The sequence below is a fragment of the Triticum urartu genome, chromosome 2 (genome assembly GCF_003073215.2).
Source record: "Triticum urartu cultivar G1812 chromosome 2, Tu2.1, whole genome shotgun sequence".
NCBI lineage: Eukaryota > Viridiplantae > Streptophyta > Magnoliopsida > Poales > Poaceae > Triticum > Triticum urartu.
In genome coordinates, this window is record NC_053023.1 from 306234358 (window position 1) to 306251036 (window position 16679).

The 16679-nt window shown below is 46.4% G+C and overlaps 1 pseudogene; it reads right to left on the reverse strand.

Moving 5' to 3' along the window:
• Positions 1 to 268: 268 nt before the first annotated feature.
• On the reverse strand, positions 269 to 1802 carry LOC125541494 (annotated as a pseudogene).
• Between the last annotated feature and the right edge of the window lie 14877 nt (positions 1803 to 16679).

The window sequence follows — 16679 nt, forward strand, 5'->3', positions numbered from 1 at the left end:
GGTTTTAGGAACCTTTTAAAAAGAATCGAACATTTATTTCCAAAGTTTTGAATATTTTATGATTTCATGTTTTTCTTAAATTCATGAACACTTTTGAATTCATGATATTTATAAAGAAATCATGAAATTCCTAAATATTTTTTGGGATATTTTTTAAATTGTCCAATAAAAAAGAGGTGAAATAGTAATATTCCCAACAAGGTAATGATACCATGTGTTTTCTTGAGCAAGTTGGGTTGTGATTAGAGAATTCTCCATGTGACGCAATTATACCCTCGGACGACGCCATCAATTGCTCCAGCCGCCAATGGAACTGGCTTTCACTGACAGTACCTCAAATCCCAAACCAGCTGGTGCACCTTATCCTCTCGAGTTGCCGCGCCCAACTACATCGTCTGGAGCTCCTTCATCCACGTGCTCCTATGCACCGCACCAGCTCGAGGGAGAGTGTCGCATGAACTCTAGTATGGTGCCCTGCAACAGCAAGTCGTGTGTGCAGGCTTATTATTATTATTGGGCTTGCTATATATATCTAGCGAGGAGGTCAATTAGTTGAGCACCCTGCAGTTGAGCCTGATGTTGCCGTCGGGGTTGAGGTCCAGCTGCCCCATCCTCCCCATCCCCTGCACGAACGTGTCGAAGAAGGCGTCCGGGCTGTCGGCGAACTGGTTCACATACATGGCCGTCTCCTGCGACCCGGTGAGCAGCGTCTGGTCGGACGTGAGCGGCCCCCTACTGGCCTGCAGGCCCTTGAAGTACTCGACGTCGAAGGCGTTGCTGGTGGCGTCAAGCTCGGCCGTGCCGCCGTCGCCGCCGGCCTTGCAGGTCTTGGCCAGGGACGCCGCCATCCCGGCCTCCATCGTTGGGTCCTTGCCGGCCTTGCCAAAGCCGCTGAGCCGGTTCTTGAAGTTGGCGCAGTGGGCCTGGCCCAGCGTGTGGGCGCCGGAGAGCGCTACGAGTTCCGGCACCGTGAAGCCGTGGTCAGTTGGTCACCGACACCGACGAACACCTTGATGAGCTCGGACGCATTGAGCTTGGCGGCGGGGAGCGTGGAGGTGTCGGCGGCGCGGGAGACGTAACCGTCCTTGCGGCCCATGGGCACCATGTAGTAGAGGTCCCCGGCCATGAAGACGGAGTACCGGGCGGCGAGCGCGAGGACGTCGGTGCAGGAGACGGTGCCGGGGCACTGCGCCTCGAGGGCGGCCTTGACGGCATCGATGACATCGAAGCCGCGCAGGGACTTGTTGGTGAGCGCGTCCTTCTCGGCGGCGCCGTGGGCCTTAGGTGGAGTTGAGAAGCACCGAGGCGTCGCAGCCTCGGACGAAGCAGTCGTGGAAATGGAGCCGGAGCAGGGAGGCGGCAAGGGTGGGGTCCTTGTCCAGCGCCTTGAACACCAGGCCGCGCACGATGTCTTCAGCGTGCGGGCACGTCAGTGAGTAGTAATCCATGCTCAGACCGCCACCTTCGCCTTCCCATTCATGGTCACCGCCACCACCTCCGTCACCGCTACCGCCATATTCAGATCCACCTCCTCTGCCACCGCCACCGCCGTATCCTCCTCCCCTTCCTCTACCTCCACTGCCGTATCCTCCTCCCCTTCCTGTACCTTGTGCGGCGGCGCCACCGGGGGCCGCCACCATGAGCAGCAGCAGCACGGCCACTAGGGCAGCGGTTGCGCGAGTGACATGCTGCTGCTTCAGGCTCACAATGGTTAATCTGGATTTGGATCGACCAAGCTACGACTTACCACCAGTTAAGCTGCATGCATGGACACAACAAATGCAAATTTTTGTTGATAGCTTAACAAGCCGACCACTTGATGCATGGACGACACAACAAGTGAGAGGTATTTATAGACACGTCGATATAGGAGGGTTGGGCAGTTCAACTGAATGCATGCCCGTACGTCACATATAGATACTTCCTCTGTTTTTATTTACTCTGCATATTAGATTTGATTGAAGGCAAAGTTCATAAAGTTTGATTAGATTTATAAAAAACAATGTAAACATTTACCATAACAAATATATACGATGTGAAAGTACATTCAACAATAAGTCTAATGATATTGATTTGTTGTACATATTAATATTTTTGTTTATAAACTTTGTCAAAGTTTACAAAGTTTGATTTTTATCAAAGCTAATGTATGGACTAAATAAAAACGAAGGGAGTACATGACCTGTAAATTAAATCCATATATGTGTGATCCTAGTCCTAGTGGCGCACGGATGGTTGGATAGTCATCTCATCGTTAGCTTCCCAACCCAATTAAGCCAGTGGACAATGAGGGAAGTGACAGTTAACTCAGCATGCATGCATGGTGCAGGCATATTCAAAAATAAAAAAATAAAATGCCACAAGTGCTAATCCATCCATGAGTGGAGCATAATGCATGCATGCATGCGTGCGTGCTATAATCCGTATTATAATCTCAACAAATAGTATTAAAATGAGAATTCCTTATTTGGCCATTTTTTTTTTTCTGTCCCACTTGCATATGTGCATTGAGCATTGCCGGTGCCACATAGCCATGGCTACTTTAACCACTACATGTAGTAGTATTTGGCTGTATCCAACCAATTATATTACCTGAAGATCTGATCCAGCAAAGCATGGTCCAGCTTCACACGTGAGTATATTTTGGTGCTACAAACTAGAATTTGTACATCAATACATGACAGATAGCACAAGATAAGCGATTTCTCATGAGAAATATCAGGCAAGTTAAGTGCGACCCCAGCATCAAGTTAAACAGGGTGCTACTCCCTCCGTAAACTAATATAAGAATGTTTAGTGATCTAAACACTCTTAAATTAGTTTACAGAGGGTCCGTGTATGGGCGCGCGCCGGACGTGTCAGGCACGGCGGGACCGCGGTGTAAGCGTGTGTGGTCGGGCTCGTTGGACGCGACGGATTTGCGCGGGACGTGCGGGACACACTGGTGCAGTCGGGCTAGTCGGGTGCGACGAACTCGTGCGGGACGTACGGGACGCACTGGTACAGTCGGGCTCGTCGGATGCGTGCAGGACGTGCTGGACACAACGGCGGTGTGCATGCTAGTTTGGCCGGGTCCGTGGCTGTTGGTGTGGCTGCATAAAGACTGAACTTGCCCGTGCAATTAGCTAGGAGTAGTTTGCTGCATGGTCAATGGTGTGGCCGTTGAGGATTATCCACGCACTGGATATGGACGTGCATGTAGGTGGTTAGTGCTTGGAATTAGTTGGGTTTATGGCCGAGCATGGTGGCCAGGTTTGTGGGTGCGTCTACCTCCTGTATATATAAGTCAGTTGAGTCAGTGGGAAAAAAGGGCCATGAGGGCTGGTAAACAATGTAGCCACCGTGTGATCACCAAGGAAGCCTCTTAACAAAGCTTATGTGTTCTTCTTTGATGCATGTGTGTGTGTGAAGTTTCTTCTTATGTGAGGCGCCACGAGAGGCGGCGCCAACAGACCCGCGCCACATCATTGAGCTGTACGTCTACATCATGCCAAAGAAAAAAAAAATCTTCGTCAAGTACATGTACGAGAAGCGACCATGACATGCACCGTCCACACGCTAGACCGGTGTGGAAAGAGATGCAAGTCTTTATCGACTTCTCCGGCCCGACACAACAACGACACAGCGTCACCGTGAGGGACGCCTTCAAGCAACATCATCGTCGACACGCTGTTGCAACGTCATAGCCGATACTTCATCGCCAAGGTCTTCATTAACATGGTCTTCACCAGCATCATCGTCAACACACCGCCGCCGCCACCTCGTCCACAAGATGGACACTTAGCGTTCTCTGACAGACTTTTCTGCAAGGCGCGACCGCGACGACGGCAATGACCGCGTCACGACGACGGCATCTTCCGCGTCATCCACGATGGCACGACTGCATCAACACGGTGTCACTACAGTGACGACCCTACACGGCCACACGGTTCTGGCAAAATCGATGTGTGCTCGATGGGCTTCCTCCGGTCTTGGCAAAATCGGTGGACTCATTGCCGACGGCACCCTCTGACATCCTTAAGGTGCATCGTCCACTTCTGCAGCTTCGTCATAGCGCATTTTTTTGCGCCTCCGGCTTTGTGCGGCTTCATCATCCAAGACAGCCACACCATCGACCATGAGTACCTCGACCACGACTACATCATCATGATCGGCTACCTTGACATTAATGGCTACGTCTACAACAACTCATCGGCAACAACTCCAGTCAACAGCGTCCGTCTCATCACTTGCGTCCACGACACTTCCGCTATGACCGCGGGAGGGAATAGAGGAGAAGGCAGGAAGGCACTAGAAAGGGAGGCAGTCACCGCCTTAACTGCCAACCCATCAGAGACGTAGTTGATGATGGTGCAGTGGAGAAGATGACAAAAGAGGAAGACTTCAAATTCATTCGTAATCGTCCGCTTCACTCCCGCTATGACTGAGGAGGAATGTTAGAAGTATAATTATGTTTAAGTTAGAGATTAGGAGTTAAAGATAGAATAGGATTAAGTCGTGTACGACTTGCCCTCTACTTCAAGTCTCTCTCCCTCATGTTGTACTCTATATATACCCCACATTTGGGTCGGATTAATACAACAGAAACAACACAAATATTCAATCATCTCATAATTTCTACATCATGGTCCGTAATTAGCTTCTGCACGAGTTCCTCTGTATTCTTCTTGATCTGATCCCCCACGAGATCGGACTCTATGAACTGTGCGTTCTCGCGCCTGGGGTGTGCACAACTGGTCAGCGGCCTCCTCCGTTCCTCGTACGAGCTAAGGTCAATGTTGAAGTTGAAGCCATCGACACCGTTGTGGATAGTGAGCAGCTGATCGTTGAGATTCTTGATGCGGCTGCCTACCTCGTGGCAAATCCGGGGTTCTGCACACAGAACAGGAAGGGCTGCAGCTTATCCCCTAGCTAGGCAGCCCAGAAATGGCAGCTTCTCCTGGAGCCGGAAGCATAAGCCGCTGGAGTGCTGCTTGTCCTGTCGGTCCATGGCCTCGAGCTGGCAGAGATCAAGGATGTCTTGGCCTCGTACGTACATGGCGTTTTTTGAGCCTGCAGGTCACCCATGCCTGCACGCTCTTGTCGGTGATGCGCCTCCTCGGCATCGGCGATGAGGTTCTGGAGGGGTTCCACGTTGGCTTGCAGCTTGTTGATCTCCCGGGAGACGCCCAGCAACATGCTGATCTTCTCTTTTCCAATGTCCATGATGGTGTTCATCACACGGGCCGCCAAAGCATCAAGGACAGCCGCCATGGCTTGCTTCCTTCATGCGTACACCACACCAACCAGATAAGCACACAGTAGAGATTAATGGGCATGAGAAAGCATACACACAGATGAGATTAGGCGCCATGAAGAGCGCGCTGATTAATCACACACAACGCAAGAAGCAGGTACAGATCGACCGATGTGGCTAAAAACAATGAATACAATAATGCAAATAAGCATGTTTTTGCGGATCAATCATCACCTCAGCTTGCAGTTGCGGACCATCATCACTGCAAGAAAAGGCATCTAGGATCGAACAGTAGAGTGGGAGGATTTTACTGTCTGTCCTGCTTCACTCCATTATTTCTTCGTGGGACGGCCGCCAAGATTTTGCTGATTTGGTTGCTTTTCCTTTGCCCTGTTGCTTATTTATAGTATGAGGGCATATCCAAATTTGATTTGTTTTTCCTCCATTCAATTCTGCCAGCGCAAGAAAACAAGTTAGTTTCATGTTTTCTGCTATTTTAGATACTCCTATCTGCGAGCTTAGGGTATCTCCAACGCAGAACCCTAAAACAGTATTTGTCAGCAGATTGACATCCCGACACTCATATGGAAGCTGGCCATCTAGCCCTGTCCTTAACTGTTCCGGACACATTTCAAACCAAAATTGAACACTAGGTAAAATTCATAGAAACCGGACAAATTTAATAGAATCCGAACAAATTTCATTAACATTCAGTTTTTTTTCTGACATAACTGGACGATTTTCGTAGCACGAAAGTTAGATGACTGTCTGCGGCTGCAGTGAAAGTGTTGGAAAGAATTCCTTATTTGACACTATCTTAAATGTTGTTTCCCTATTTGACACCGAAAACTTTTTCTTTCCTATCTAACATCGACTCTAATTTTTTTGCTCTTTATGTCACTTTCATCCGTTTTGAGCCTGAACGGTGTTAAATGTCACCTGAAAAGACCATTTTACCCTTTATGTCGTATGTGAGCAAAGTTTGTGCATGGAGCTCATGTGGCAGCGGCTCACACATTCGGTGTACTGACAGGACGCATATTTTGTGCAGCTCGTGCGTGTTGTTAGAGTTGTGTCGAATATAGTGTACAAGGTAGGTTACAATTGGACTTGTAGTTGTATTGCGTTTAGATATGATATGGAGTCGTGTCCTAGTAGGACACTTGTATCCTAGGTCTCTCATATATAGCGGGGCTAGACACACGATGTAACCTATGCCAACATAATAGCACAGACGCGCAAGGAGGGGCCAGCGGCGTGTGCAGGCGCCCGGGTGGCCGGTGTGTGGTATTGTGACGGTGTCACGGGGAGGAGCGCCTGTAGTCAGGTCCCGGAGATGTAGCCATATCGGTGAACCTCGTTAACAAATCTCAGTGTTGTGCTGGTATGATTGCTTGGTCCTTGGATAATCAACGGTATGCCTTGGTTTTATTCTAACAACCGTGGTGTGCAGCCGGTGACGGAACCAAGGGAGCCGTGGAACAACGAGGCGTGCGGGGCCAAAGATATTAAGAGGCACGAAACGGCCGGGAGAAAAACATTTGGACCGAGAGGACTCGCGATGGCCAGCAGAGTCACCGGCTTGCGTCCGACTTGTGGTCCGCGGTCGGAGAAACCGGCTCATCCGGGCCGGTTGGATGCATATGCATGCTCTACACAAAGGCCAACGGGGCCATGGTGCGGCAGGGTAGAAGGGCATGGCGGGCATCCTTGGTCGCATGTCCTGCATCGCCAGCGCGGCAACCTGAGCCTGCATCATGCACGTCCTCACCACAATAGCAAGGCAGCACTTGTACACGCCGTACACAAGAGCTAACAACATGTGATCACTTGCTTGAATTTCTTTTAGGGTTAATTATCCTTTTGACCTCAATGGTGTCCATGAACTCAGTTTTGTCCTCAGATGCGAATTGTGCTCAGTTTTGCCCCTAGTCGGTGCGCACCGACTCGTTCCGTGAACTCTGCCGTCTCCGTCAGGTCAACCTTTTGACTCGGCCCTTACAGGTGGGACCAGACGACAGAAACGGCCAATTTTATTCAGACCGTTGCACGCGTGACTTGTGGGACCCAGCAGAGAGCCGTTGAGCAGAGAGCCGTTGGCGGATGTGCTATATAAGCGGGCGACAACGGCGGTGACCACGACGACAGAGAGCACGGCGGTGACCACGGCGAGAGAGAGAGCACGGCGGCGGGAAGCTAGCTGTGGAGGGCGCGGCGGTGGGAAGCTAGCAGTGGAGGGCGCGGCGGCATTGAGATCCCCTTCGGCTCCGAGCTCCATGTCTTCCTCAAGCTCCCGCGTCACCTCACGGATGCAGAGCCGGGCGCGTGTGGACATGCCTGTCTTCGTCTGTCCGCGGTGCCGGGCTGGCGTTGATCGGAGGGTTTCTCAGACACCGAGGAACCAGAATCGTCCGTTCTACGTGTGTAGCGAGAATGGGGTAAGAATCGGGGCAATTGCACCATTTTCGTGGTCGGGATCTTTGAGCAATGGGTTGATCTGTTTGGTGTTCATGCAGGTGACATGCTTCTTTCTTTGGGTCGATGCTCTGGCCAAGACTCTGATGAATGAACTGCAAGAAGAGCATGAAGAATGGTTGCGCATACTGCCACGAACGGCAGTGGCCGCACCACGAGCTCCGGAAGAAGAGATGGAGGGCGAAGCACGCACTGACAGAGAGCTAGCTATTGAGCTTAGGATGTTGAAGAAGAAGGTTAGGAAGCTTGAAGATCAAGCACTACCAATACCCATTTGCAAATACTTTTGGGCATTTGTAGGTATGGTAATCGCACTGGTTGTAATGTTGAAAATGTATGGAAAGGCATGAATTATGGAGGAATTTGTAATCTTGGAATTGTTTGAGAAATTCACCTAGTTTAAATGTTGGTTAAAGTTGTTTAAATGTTGAAACAAAAAGAGAAGAAGTGACCAACATTTAAATATGTTGGGAAAAAAGAGAATAAATTAGGAATTCAGAAACTTTTGATCAATGAAATGCAGCTCTCTGCTCTACCTTTCTGTCCAAAAAAAAAGGTTGCTCTTGGGCCAAATTCAGAGCGTAGAGCCAAGTGCAGGCTAGACTAATGGGTCAACTGCATCCAATTAGGCCCATTCGAGGGTTATCTTGCGTATTTTTCTGTTTTCTATTCTGATTTAATTTAGGCAGTAAATCATAATGTTGAAACTTTTTGTGGAAGCTAATTGAATTATTCCGAAGCCAAACAATTAAGGTTAGAAATTTTTTGGAGTTGTTAATTAATCCAATTCAAATACACCGTGATTTAAATCAAAGATCAAAATGTCATGAAAAATGTGTCTCAGCTCTGGTAGAGGTTTACGCCAGGTGCCAAAATAAATGAACATTTTTAAGGGCATTACATTGAGAAAAACATAATTTGTCTAAAAAAATGAAGGGTGGAAAATGCATAAAAAATTGGTGCGGCTGGGGACTCAAAGCCAGGACCGCGTGGGTTTGTGGTGTTTAGGGCTGCGCTAGTAACCGCTAGGACAGATGGCAAGACTTTGACATGGGTAGGGAAGGAAGCTATACATAGTGAGATTGTGAATTTTTTTTTTTAAAAATAGTGAGACCGTGAATGTTTGCACATGCGTGAGAGTGGTTTTCCTTTGTTTTGCACTTAAATTTTGGAGGGTTGGAAGATTGAAAATGTATGTTGCAATACCACATGATTTTGGTCAGAGTGGCACTTGGTTTAGGGTTAGAGTGGCACTTGGTTTAGGATTTAAAGGGAATAAATTTGCATGTTAGTTCATGACTCTTTTTTTGAATGAAACAGAGGGCTTCTCACCCCCTCCGATTTTCATTAATGAAAACCACAAGTTCTCGAATTTCATGACTTGTTTAGGGAAGAAATGATATGTTTGGGCACGGACATTTTTTAACACACATAATAAACCCTAATAACTTAGATAAGATGAAACACACCGTACCATTACAATAACTTAGATAAGTTCACGGACAGTTCACGGACACATGAGAAACATGATATGACACGACACGACATAGAAAAGCAACAAAATAAAAAAACAAAACATGACGAGCTTGACTCCGGGCTTGAACATCTTCATCTTGACCTCCTTCTTCCACCTTGGCCGCGCGCGCCCCTTGAACACCGTCTTCATCTTCACACCTCCTCCTCCTCGTCGTACGGAAGGGAGTGCATCTGGCCAGGAGCGGGGAAGATGCGCTTGTAGTTGGTGTAGATGTTGTAGACGGTGAAGAAGATGGCCTCGCAGCCACACCAAAAGACTTGGCCGAGGAGCTCGCGCGCGTCAAACGGGTTGGTGAAGGTGACCGTGAGCAGTAGGAGGATGCGGCCGCAGTCACGAACCTCGTTGAGGGTGAACATCCTCGGCGAGCTCCGTGGGAGGTGGGCATAGCCGGCTCTGAGGATGGCACGGGTGAGTTCGACGGAACCCCTCCACCTTGAAATAGCCCACACACGGAGCTCCCTCTCCACGAGCACGCCCGGTGGGTAGCGCAGCTCCGGCACGACAGGCGGACGGTTGAAGGTCGGCCCGTTGAACTGCATCTTCACTTGGTCTCATTTGGGGAGGGCTCGGTCGCTTGGGTGTTTGAAGTTGGAGAGGATCGGATCTGGCTTGTGGGTAGGAGAGGAAGAGAGGCACCCCATTTATAGGCCTGTGGGTGGGAGAGGAAGATATAAAGAATGAGAACGGTGCGTGTGTGAATCCGGACGCGTGTGTGTATCCGTTACGTTTTGCACACTTAAATTTTTGCACAAAAACGATGCATGGGGCGCGTGCGTGCATCTGAATCACTGCATAGCTCTTTGACCGGGCGGTGCATGTGAATCGCTGCCCTGAACCACTGCCCTGAACCACCTAGCTCGCCTAGCGCGCCTCGCTCGCCTCGCTCGCATGCATGCACGTCGCTGCCTCCCGCGCATGCAAACCCACGTCGCCGCCTCCATGCATGCAAGGCCTGGAAAGGTTGAGACGGGCTATTTACTACGGTCTCAGGCCCAGACAACAAGACGGCCCAACGGTCCATCCAGCGCGCCCGGTATTTGTTAAAAAAATAATCTCCCAGCCAATCAGATTGCATCTCGCGGATCGCCCCCCTCCTCCCCGCAGATTCCTTCTAGAAGGGTTAGATCGATGGCCCTTGATCGCCGCTAGGGTTAGATGAACGGTCCTTGTTCAGCGCTAGGGTTAGCGGGGTTTGGGAGGGGTTTGGAGCAGTCAAAGCTATGTTTGACTAGATTTCAAATGAGCATAATAAATTAAATAAAAATCAGAAAAATAAAAAACCTGCGCACATAGTCTTCTTATGTCATATATGTTGGGGAACGTAGTAATTTCAAAAAATTTCCTACGCACACGCAAGATCATGGTGATGCATAGCAACGAGAGGGGAGAGTGTTGTCTACGTACCCTCGTAGACCGAAAGCGGAAGCGTTATATAAACGCGGTTGATGTAGTTGTACGTCTTCACGATCCGACCGATCCAAGCACCGTTACTCAGGCACCTCCGAGTTCTTGACACACGTTCAGCTCGATGACGATCCCCGGGCTCCGATCCAGCAAAGCGCCGGGGAGGAGTTCCATCAGCACGACGGCGTGATGACGATCTTGATGTTTTACCGTCGCAGGGCTTCGCCTAAGCACCGTTACAATATGACCGAGGTGGAATATGGTGGAGGGGGGCACCGCACACGGCTAAGAAATGATCACGAAGATCAACTTGTGTGTCTATGGGGTGCCCCCTGCCCCCGTATATAAAGGAGTGGAGGAGGGGAGGGCCGGCCCTCTCTATGGCGCACCCTAGGGGAGTCCTACTCCCACCGGGAGTAGGATTCCCCCTTTCCTAGTCCAACTAGGAGTCCTTCCATGTAGTAGGAGTAGGAGACAAGGAAGGAGAAGGGAGAAGGGAAGGAAGGAGGGGGCGCAGCCCCTCCCCCTAGTCCAATTCAGACTAGGCCTTGGGGGGGCGCGCGGCCTGCCCTAGGCAGCCCCTCTTTCTTTCCCGTATGGCCCAATAAGGCCCAATACTTCTCCCCCGTATTCCCGTAACTCCCCGGTACTCCGAAAAATACCCGAACCACTCGGAACCTTTCCTATGTCCGAATATAGTCGTCCAATATATCGATCTTTACGTCTCGACCATTTCGAGACTCCTCGTCATGTCCCCGATCTCATCCGGGACTCCGAACTCCTTCGGTACATCAAAACTCATAAACTCATTATATAACTGTCATCAAAACCTTAAGCATGCGGACCCTACGGTTCGAGAACAATGTAGACATGACCGAGACACGTTTCTGGTCAATAACCAATAGCGGGACCTGGATGCCCATATTGGCTCCTACATATTCTACGAAGATCTTTATCGGTCAGACCGCATAACAACATACGTTGTTCCCTTTGTCATCGGTATGTTACTTGCCCGAGATTCGATCGTCGGTATCTCAATACCTAGTTCAATCTCGTTACCGGCAAGTCTCTTTACTCATTCCGTAATACATCATCTCGCAACTAACTCATTAGTTGCAATGCTTGCAAGGCTTAAGTGATGTGCATTACCGAGAGGGCCCAGAGATACCTCTCCGACAATCGGAGTGACAAATCCTAATCTCGAAATACGCCAACCCAACAAGTACCTTCGGAGACACCTGTAGAGCACCTTTATAATCACCCAGTTACGTTGTGACGTTTGGTAGCACACAAAGTGTTCCTCTGATAAACGGGAGTTGCATAATCTCATAGTCATAGGAACATGTATAAGTCATGAAGAAAGCAATAGCAACATACTAAACGATCGTGTGCTAAGCTAACGGAATGGGTCATGTCAATCACATCATTCTCCTAATGATGTGATCCCGTTAATCAAATGACAACTCATGTCTATGGCTAGGAAACATAACCATCTTCGATTAACGAGCTAGTAAAGTAGACGCATACTAGTGACATTCTGTTTGTCTATTTATTCACACATGTATTATGTTTCCGGTTAATACAATTCTAGCATGAATAATAAACATTTATCATGATATAAGGAAATAAATAATAACTTTATTATTGCCTCTAGGGCATATTTTCTTTAGTCTCCCACTTGCACTAGAGTCAATAATCTAGATCACATCACCATGTGATTAACATCGATAGTTCACATCATCATGTGATTAACACCCATAGTTCACATCGCCATGTGACCAACACCCAAAGGGTTTACTAGATTTAGTAATCTAGTTCACATCGCTATGTGATTAACACCCAAAGAGTACTAAGGTGTGATCATGTTTTGCTTGTGAGAGAATCTTAGTCAACGGGTCTGCCACATTCAGATCCGCATGTATTTTGCAAATTTCTATGTCAACAATGCTCTGCATGGAGCTACTCTAGCTAATTGCTCCCACTTTCAATATGTATCTAGACCGAGACTTAGAGTCATCTAGATTAGTGTCAAAACTTGCATCGGCGTAACCCTTTACGACGAACCTTTTTTCACTTCCATAATCGAGAAACATATCCTTATTCCACTAAGGATAATTTTGACCGCTGTCCAGTGATCTACTCCTAGATCACTATTGTACTCCCTTGCCAAACTCAGTGGTAGGGTATACAATAGATCTGGTACACAGCATGGCATACTTTATAGAACCTATGACCAAGGCACAGGGAATGACATTCATTCTCTTTCTATCTTCTGCCGTGGTCGGGCTTTGAGTCTTACTCAATTTCACACCTTGTAACATAGGCAAGAAACTCTTTCTTTGACTATTCCATTTTGAACTACTTCAAAATCTTGTCAAGGTATGTATTTATTGAAAAAACTTATCAAGCGTCTTGATCTATCTCTATAGATCTTGATGCTCAATATGTAAGCAACTTCACCGAGGTCTTTCTTTGAAAAACTCCTTTCAAACACTCCTTTATGCTTTGCAGAATAATTCTACATTATTTCCGATCAATAATATGTCATTCACATATACTTATCAGAAATGCTGTAGTGCTCCCACTCACTTTCTTGTAAATACAGGCTTCACCGCAAGTCTGTATAAAACTATATGCTTTGATCAACTTATCAAAGCGTATATTCCAACTCCGAGATGCTTACACCAGTCCATAGATGGATCACTGGAGTTTGCACATTTTGTTAACACCTTTAGGATTGACAAAAACTTCTGGTTGCATCATATACAACTCTTCTTTAAGAAATCCATTAAGGATTGCAGTTTTGTTATCCATTTGCCAGATTTCATAAAATGCGGCAATTGCTAACATGATTCGGACAGATTTAAGCATAGATATGAGTGAGAAACTCTCATCGTAGTCAACACCTTGAACTTGTCGAAAACCTTTTGCGACAATTCTAGCTTTGTAGATAGTAACACTACTATCAGCGTCCGTCTTCCTCTTGAAGATCCATTTATTTTCTATGGCTTGCCAATCATCGGGCAAGTCAACCAAAGTCCATACTTTGTTCTCATACATGGATCCCATCTCAGATTTCATGGCCTCAAGCCATTTTGCGGAATCTGGGCTCATCATCGCTTCCTCATAGTTCGTAGGTTCGTCATGGTCTAGTAACATAACTTCCAGAACAAGATTACCGTACCACTCTGGTGTGGATCTCACTATGGTTTACCTACGAGATTCGGTAGTAACTTGCATGATCATCATCATTAGCTTCCTCACTAATTGGTGTAGTAGTCACAGGAACAGATTTCTGTGATGAGCTACTTTCCAATAAGGGAGAAGGTACAATTACCTTATCAAGTTCTACTTTCCTCCCACTCACTTCTTTCGAGAGAAACTCCTTCTCTAGAAAGTATCCATTCTTAGAAACGAATGTCTTTCCTTCGGATCTATGATAGAAGATGTACCCAACTGTCTCCTTTGGGTATCCTATGAAGACATATTTCTCCGATTTGAGTTTGAGCTTATCGAGATGAAACTTTTTCTTATAAGCATCGCAACCCCAAACTTTAAGAAACAACAACTTTGGTTTCTTTCCAAACCATAGTTCATATTGTTTCGTCTCAACGGACTTAGATGGTGCCCCTTTTTAACGTGAATGCAGCTGTCTCTAATGCATCATCCCAAAACGATATTGGTAAATCGGTAAGAAACATCATAGATTGTATTATATCCAATAAAGTACGGTTATGACGTTCGGACACACCATTATGCTATGGTGTTGTAGGTGGCATGAGTTTGTGAAACTATTCCACATTGTTTTAATTGAAGACCAAACTCGTAACTCAAATATTTGCTTCCGCGATCAGATCGTAGAAACCTTATTTTCTTGTCACGATGATTTTCCACTTCACTCTGAATTTCTTTGAACTTTTCAAATGTTTCAGATTTATGTTTCATCAAGTAGATATACCCATATCTGCTCAAATCATCTGTGAAGGTCAGAAAATAACGATCCCCTCCGCGAGCCTTAACACTCATCGGATCGCATACATCAGTATGTATTATTTCCAATAAGTCAGTTGCTCGCTCCATTGTTCCGGAGAATGGAGTCTTAGTCATCTTGCCCATGAGGCATGGTTCGCAAGCATCAAGTGATTCATAATCAAGTGATTCCATAAGCCCATCATCATGGAGTTTCTTCATGCGCTTTACACCAGTATGACCTAAACGGCAGTGCCACAAATAAGTTGCACTATCATTATTAACTTTGCATCTTTTGGTTTTAATATTATGAATATGTGTATCACTATGATCGAGATCCAACGAACCATTTTCATTGGGTGTGTAACCATATAAGGTTTTATTCATGTAAACAGAACAACAATTTATTCTCTTACTTAAATGAATAATCGTATTGCAATAAACATGATCAAATCATATTCATGCTCAACGCAAACACCAAATAACACTTATTTAGGTTCAACACCAATCCCGAAAGTATAGGGGAGTGTGTGATGATGATCATATCAATCTTGGAACTACTTCCAACACACATCGTCACTTCACCCTTGACTAGTCTCTGTTTATTCTGCAACTCCTGTTTCGAGTTAGTACTCTTAGCAACTGAACCAGTATCAAGTACTGAGGGGTTGCTATAAACACTAGTAAAGTACACATCAATAACATGTATATCAAATATACTTTTGTTCACTTTGCCATCCTTCTTATCCACCAAATACTTGGGGTAGTTCCGCTTCCAGTGACCAACCCCTTTGTAGTAGAAGTACTTAGTCTCAGGCTTAGGACCAGACTTGGGTTTCTTCACTTGAGCAGCAACTTGCTTGCCGTTCTTCTTGAAGTTCCCCTTCTTCACTTTGCCCTTTTCTTGAAACTAGTGGTCTTGTCTACCATCAACACTTGATGTTTTTCTTGATTTCTACCTTCGTCGATTTTAGCATCACGAAGAGCTTGGGACTTTACTTTCGTCATCCCTTGCATATTATAGTTCATCATGAAGTTCTACTAACTTGGTGATGGTGACTAGAGAATTCTGTCAATCACTATTTTATCTAGAAGATTAACTCCCACTTGATTCAAGTGATTGTAGTACCCAGACAATCTGAGCACATGCTCACTGCTTGAGCTATTCTCCTCCATCTTTTAGCTATAGAACTTGTTGGAGACTTCATATTTCTCAACTCGGGAATTAGCTTGAAATATTAACTTCAACTCCTGGAAAATCTCATATGGTCCATGACGTTCAAAACGTCTTTGAAGTCCCGATTCTAAGCCGTTAAGCATGATGCACTAAACTATCAAGTAGTCATCATATTGAGCTAGCCAAATGTTCATAACGTCTGCATCTGCTCCTGCAATAGGTCTGTCACCTAGCGGTGCATCAAGGACATAATTCTTCTGTGCAGCAATGAGGATAAACCTCAGATCACGGATCCAATCCGCATCATTGCTACTAACATCTTTCAACACAATTTTTCTCTAGGAACATATCAAAATAAACATATGAAAGCAACAACGCGAGCTATTGATCTACAACATAGATATGCTAATACTACCAGGACTAAGTTCATGATAAATTAAAGTTCAATTAATCATATTACTTAAGAACTCCCACTTAGATAGATATCCCTCTAAACCTCTAAGTGATCACGTGATCCATATCAACTAAACCATGTCCGATCATCACGTGAGATGGAGTAGTTTCAATGGTGAACATCACTATGTTGATCATATCTACTATATGATTCACGCTCGACCTTTCGGTCTCCGTGTTCCGAGGCCATATCTGTTATATGCTAGTCTCATCAAGTGAAACCTAAGTATTCCGCGTGTGCAACTGTTTTGCACACATTGTATTTGAACGTAGAGCCTATCACACCCGATCATTACGTGGTGTCTCAGCACGAAGAACTTTTGCAACGGTGCATACTCAGGGAGAACACTTATACCTTGATAATTTAGTGAGAGATCATCTTATAAAGCTACCGCCGAACTAAGCAAAATAAGATGTATAAAAGATAA